Source organism: Elephas maximus, chromosome 3 (assembly GCF_024166365.1).
Source record: "Elephas maximus indicus isolate mEleMax1 chromosome 3, mEleMax1 primary haplotype, whole genome shotgun sequence".
Taxonomy (NCBI): Eukaryota; Metazoa; Chordata; class Mammalia; order Proboscidea; family Elephantidae; genus Elephas; species Elephas maximus.
This window is the reverse complement of record NC_064821.1, coordinates 152246673-152253116: the sequence shown is the minus strand read 5'-3', so window position 1 is coordinate 152253116 and position 6444 is coordinate 152246673. Positions and strand designations below refer to the sequence as shown.

General features: G+C 41.7%; 1 pseudogene; it reads left to right on the top strand.

The window, feature by feature from the left end:
• Window positions 1-2251: 2251 nt before the first annotated feature.
• Window positions 2252-6444, top strand: part of LOC126071371 (asparagine synthetase [glutamine-hydrolyzing]-like) — a 173441-nt pseudogene continuing 169248 nt past the window's right edge.

Sequence of the window (6444 nt, the reverse complement as noted above, 5' to 3'; positions counted from 1 at the left end):
GGGCAAAGGATATGAACACGCACTTCACTAAAGAAGATATTCAGGCAGCTAACAGATACATGAGGAAATGCTCTCGATCATTAGCCATTAGAGAAATGCAAATTAAAACCACGATGAGATTCCATCTCACTGCAACAAGGCTGGCATTAATCAAAAAAAACACAAAATAATAAATGTTGGAGAGGCTGTGGAGAGACTGGAACTCTTATACACTGCTGGTGGGAATGTAAAATGGTACAACCACTTTGGAAATCTATCTGGTGTTTTCTTAAAAAGTTAGAAATAGAACTACCATACAACCCAGAAATCCCACTCCTCGGAATATACCCTAGAGGAATAAGAGCCTTCACACAAACAGATATATGCACACCCATGTTTATTGCAGCTCTGTTTACAATAGCAAAAAGCTGGAAGCAACCAAGGTGTCCATCAACGGATGAATGGGTAAATAAATTGTGGTATATTCACACAATCGAATACTTCGCATCGATAAAGAACAGTGACGAATCGGTGAAACATTCCATAACATGGAGGAACCTGGAAGGCATTATGCTGAACGAAATTAATCAGAGGCAAAAGGACAAATATTGTATAAGACCACTAGTATAAGATCTTGAGAAATAGTATAAACTGAGAAGAACACATACTTTTGTGGTTACGAGGGGTGGAGGGAGGCAGGGTGGGAGAAGGTTTTTTACTGATTAGTAGATAAGAACTACTTTAGGTGAAGGGAAGGACAATACTCAATACATGGAAGGTCAGCTCAATTGGACTGGACCAAAAGCAAAGAAGTTTTGGGATAAACTGAATGCTTCAAAGGTCAGCGGAGCAAGGGCGGGGGTCTGGGGACTATGGCTTAAGGGGACTTCTAAGTCAATTGGCAAAATAATTCTATTATGAGAACATTCTGCATCCCACTTTGAAATGTGGCGTCTGGGGTCTTAAATGCTAACAAGCGGCCATCTAAGATGCATCAATTGGTCTCAACCCACCTGGATCAAAGGAGAATGAAGAACACCAAGGTCACACGATAAGTATGAGCCCAAGAGACAGAAGGGGCCACATGAACCAGAGACTTACATCATCCTGAGACCAGAAGAACTAGATGGTGCCCGGCTACAACCAATGATTTCCCTGACGGGGAGCACAACAGAGAACCGCTGAGGGAGCAGGAGATCAGTGGGATGCAGACCCCAAATTCTCATAAAAAGACCAGACTTAATGGCCTAACTGAGACTAGAGTAATCCCGGCAGTCATGGTCCCCAAACCTGCTGTTGGCCCAGGATAGGAACCATTCCCGAAGACAACTCATCAGACATGGAAGGGACTGGACAATGGGTTGGAAAGATGCTGACGAAGAGTGAGCTACTTGTGTCAGGTGGACACTTGAGACTGTGTTGGCATCTCCTGTCTGGAGGGGAGATAGGGTTAGAAACTCGCAAAATTGTCATGAAAGGAGAGACTGGAAGTAGGGGGCGGGCTGACTCATTAGGGGGAGAGTAAGTGGGAGTATGGAGTAAGGTGTATATAAGCTTATATGTGACAGACTGACTTGATCTGTAAATGTTCACCTAAAGCTCAATAAAAATTATTAAAAAAAAAAAAAAAAAAAAGCAAAGCTTGAATTTGCCGCACACTGAGCACTATGCTGAATCTACAGGGATGAAGTAATGTGTGGGCATGCCCTGCTGTAGCCTCCCGCCATTTCACAGATCCTCAGTCTCTCCCCTGCTTTCATTGTTTGAGCATTAAACACGTACAGACTTTTTTTTCTTGTCGTTATTCCCTAAACAGGAGCCCTTGGGGCTCAGCGGTTAAGAGCTTGGCTGCTAACCAAAAGGGAAGATTGCATAGGTTATATGCAAATACCACACCATTTTATATAAGCGACTTGAGCATCCTTGGATTTGGTATCCACAGGGGGTCCTGGAACCAATCCTTTAGTGATACTGAGGGATGACTCTATTCCTAAATTTTGCAAATAGAGAAAAGGGGTTAAGCTTGTGCCACCCAAATGCTTCTATCATGTGAAGACTGAAAATAAGGCACATAATTGCCTGGCCCACTTTTCTACATGATTTGGGGTGGTATTTCTGTGTATAGTTGGAGATGTTTGGCCCTGAGTAACCTACGGAACTCCTGTAGGTGCAGAAGTGAGATAGTCACTGAATCCAGAGATGCTGCAATCTGATAGGTCGGGGGCATGACCTGACAGAAGGCCACAGGGACACCCAGGAGCCAGTCGTGAAGATGAATGGAGGACCATATGCCAAAGACCACGCAGAGGCCAAAGAGAAGGTGGGAATCCCAAAGCAGACATTTTTTTCTCCTGTGGTAGCCAGGTAGGAGATGGTGAAAAGGAAGGATGTGCTCAAAAACAATTGCACTGTGTTCATTCTAAAGAAATTATTCCATTTGGGGGTTTATTGCTGCAGTGTGAACCTAGACACTGCCTAATTAGGAATACGATTGTACTCCGGCACAATTACCCAGCTAATTGGTCTACTGCATGTGTAGTTCTGAAGACTGGGTAATAAGAAAAATGGTGAGAAACAAAGTCCTGCCAACGTTTCAAAGAAAGGGCATGGAATGTTAGAGTTGGAAGAGACCTTAGGGGTCATTTAGGCAACAGACTTATTTTGCAAATGAGGCCCAGGATGGTGAAGTGACAAACTCTAGGCTCATAGAAGGTCAGTGGTAGAGCTAGCACTAGAGCGTAGTTCTCTCCTTTCTCTCAGTTCATAAATTATTATTATTGACTGATACCCACCCCTGTAAGTCTCTGAGTGGCACAAACAGTTTGCACTCATCTACTAACCTAAAGGTTGGTGGTTCGAACCCACCCAGTGGCACCACAGGAGATAGGCCTGGAGATCTGCTCCCATAAAGATTACAGCCAAGAAACTCTATGGAGCACTCTAACAGAATCAACTCAATGGCAACTTGTTTTTTTCTGTGGGTGGGGTTTACCTGCCCTGTGTTTGATTGACAAGATGCAAATAATTGAAAGACTGGCACCAGCTGGAAGTTGGAAGATGGGCTCTGACCAAGAGGAAGGTTCTGAGATAGGAGGGGGCATCCCCAACCCGTCCATTCAATGCCAAATTCTCTGGAAGAGGTGCCAATGAGAAGGGGCCCCAAGTCTTCCTGAACCTTCAGTTTCTCATTTTTTTTTTTTTGGCTTTTTTTTTTTTATAAACTTTTATTGAGCTTCAAGTGAACGTTTACAAATCAAGTCAGACTGTCACATATAAGTTTACATACATCTTACTCCGTACTCCCACTTGCTCTCCCCCTAATGAGTCAGCCCTTCCAGTTTCTCCTTTCGTGACAATTTTGCCAGCTTCCAACTCTCTCTATCCTCCCATCCCCCCTCCAGACAGGAGATGCCAACACAGTCTCAAGTGTCCACCTGATATAATTAGCTCACTCTTCATTAGCATCTCTCTCCCACCCACTGTCCAGTCCCTTTCATGTCTGATGAGTTGTCTTCGGGAATGGTTCCTGTCCTGTGCCAACAGAAGGTTTGGGGACCATGACTGCCAGGATTCCTCTAGTCTCAGTCAGACCATTAAGTATGGTCTTTTTATGAGAATTTGGGGTCTGCATACCACTGATCTCCTGCTCCCTCAGGGCTTCTCTGCTGTGCTCCCTGTCAGGGCAGTCATCGATTGAGGCCGGGTACCAACTAGTTCTTCTGGTCTCAGGATAATGTAGGTCTCTGGTTCATGTGGCCCTTTCTGTCTCTTGGGCTCTTAGTTGTCGTGTGACCTTGGTGTTCTTCATTCTCCTTTGATCCAGGTGGGTTGAGACCAATTGATGCATCTTAGATGGCCGCTTGTTAGCATTTAAGACCCCAGACGCCACATTTCAAAGTGGGATGCAGAATGTTCTCATAATAGAATTATTTTGCCAATTGACTTAGAAGTCCCCTTAAACCATGGTCCCCAAACCTCTGCCCTTGCTCCGCTGACCTTTGAAGCATTCAGTTTATCCCGGAAACTTCTTTGCTTTTGGTCCAGTCCAATTGAGCTGACCTTCCATGTATTGAGTATTGTCCTTCCCTTCACCTAAAGCAGTTCTTATCTACTAATTAATCAGTAAAAAACCCTCTCCTACCCTGCCTCCCTCCCCCCCTCATAACCACAAAAGTATGTGTTCTTCTCAGTTTATACTATTTCTCAAGATCTTATACTAGTGGTCTTATACAATATTTGTCCTTTTGCCTCTGACTAATTTCGTTCAGCATAATGCCTTCCAGGTTCCTCCATGTTATGAAATGTTTCACCGATTTGTCACTGTTCTTTATCGATGCGAAGTATTCGATTGTGTGAATATACCACAATTTATTTACCCATTCATCCGTTGATGGACACCTTGGTTGCTTCCAGCTTTTTGCTATTGTAAACAGAGCTGCAATAAACATGGGTGTGCATATATCTGTTTGTGTGAAGGCTCTTATTCCTCTAGGGTATATTCCGAGGAGTGGGATTTCTGGGTTGTATGGTAGTTCTATTTCTAACTTTTTAAGAAAACACCAGATAGATTTCCAAAGTGGTTGTACCATTTTACATGCCCACCAGCAGTGTATAAGAGTTCCAGTCTCTCCGCAGCCTCTCAGGCATTTATTATTTTGTGTTTTTTGGATTAATGCCAGCCTTGTTGCAGTGAGATGGAATCTCATCGTGGTTTTAATTTGCATTTCTCTAATGGCTAATGATCGGGAGCATTTTCTCATGTATCTGTTAGCTGCCTGAATATCTTCTTTAGTGAAGTGCGTGTTCATATCCTTTGCCCACTTCTTGACTGGGTTGTTTGTCTTTTTGTGGTTGAGTTTTGACAGAATCATATAGATTTTAGAGATCAGGCGCTGGTCGGAGATGTCATAGCTGAAAATTTTTTCCCAGTCTGTAGGTCTTTTTACTCTTTTGGTGAAGTCTTTAGATGAGCATAGGTGTTTGATTTTTAGGAGCTCCCAGTTATCTGGTTTCTCTTCATCATTTTTGGTAATGTTTTGTATTCTGTTTATGCCTTGTATTAGGGCTCCTAACGTCCCTATTTTTTCTTCCATGATCTTTATCGTTTTAGTCTTTATGTTTAGGTCTTTGATCCACTTGGAGTTAGTTTGTGTGCTTGGTGTGAGGTATGGGTCCTGTTTCATTTTTTTGCAAATGGATATCCAGTTATGCCAGTAGCATTTGTTAAAAGGACTATCTTTTCCCCAATTAACTGACACTGGGCCTTTGTCAAATATCAGCTGCTCATATGTGGATGGATTTATATCTGGGTTCTCAATTCTCTTCCACTGGTCTATGTGCCTGTTGTTGTACCAGTACCAGGCTGTTTTGACTACTGTGGCTGTATAATAGGTTCTGAAATCAGGTAGAGTGAGGCCTCCCACTTTCTTCTTCTTTTTCAGTAATGCTTTGCTTATCCGAGGCTTCTTTCCCTTCCATATGAAGTTGGTGATTTGTTTGTCTATCACCTTAAAAAATGTCATTGGAATTTGGATCGGAAGTGCATTGTATGTATAGATGGCTTTTGGTAGAATAGACATTTTTACTATGTTAAGTCTTCCTATCCATGAGCAAGATATATTTTTCCACTTAAGTATGTCCTTTTTAATTTCTTCTAGTAGAGCTTTGTAGTTTTCTTTGTATAGGTCTTTTACATCCTTGGTAAGATTTATTCCTAAGTATTTTATCTTCTTGGGGGCTACCGTGAATGCTATTGATTTGATGATTTCCTCTTTGATGTTCTTTTTGTTGATATAGAGGAATCCAAGTGATTTTTGTATGTTTATCTTATAACCTGAGACTCTGCCAAACTCTTCTATTAGTTTCAGTAGTTTTCTGCAGGATTTCTTAGGGTTTTCTTTGTATAGGATCATGTCCTCTGCAAATAGAGATCATTTTACTTCCTCCTCGCCAATCCAGATGCCCTTTATTTCTTTGTCTAGCCTAATTGCTCTGGCTAGGACCTCTAGCACAATGTTGAATAAGAGCGGTGATAAAGGGCATCCTTGTTTGGTTCCCGTTCTCAAGGGAAATGCTTTCAGGCTCTCTCCATTTAGAGTGATGTTGGCTGTTGGCTTTGCATGAAAAAAAAAAAATTTTTTTTCATAGATGGCCTTTATTATGTTGAGGAATTTTCCTTCAATTCCTATTTTGGCAGGAGTTTTTATCATGAATGGGTGTTGGACTTTGTCAAATGCCTTTTCTGCATCAATTGATAAGATCATGTGGCTTTTGTCTTTTGTTTTATTTATGTGGTAGATTACATTAATGGTTTTTCTAATATTAAACCAGTTTTTTTTTTTTTTTGCATACCTGGTATAAATTCCACTTGATCAGGGTGAATTATTTTTTTGATATGTTATTGAATTCTATTGGCTAGAATTTTGTTGAGGATTTTTGCATCTATGTTCTTGAGGGATATAGGTC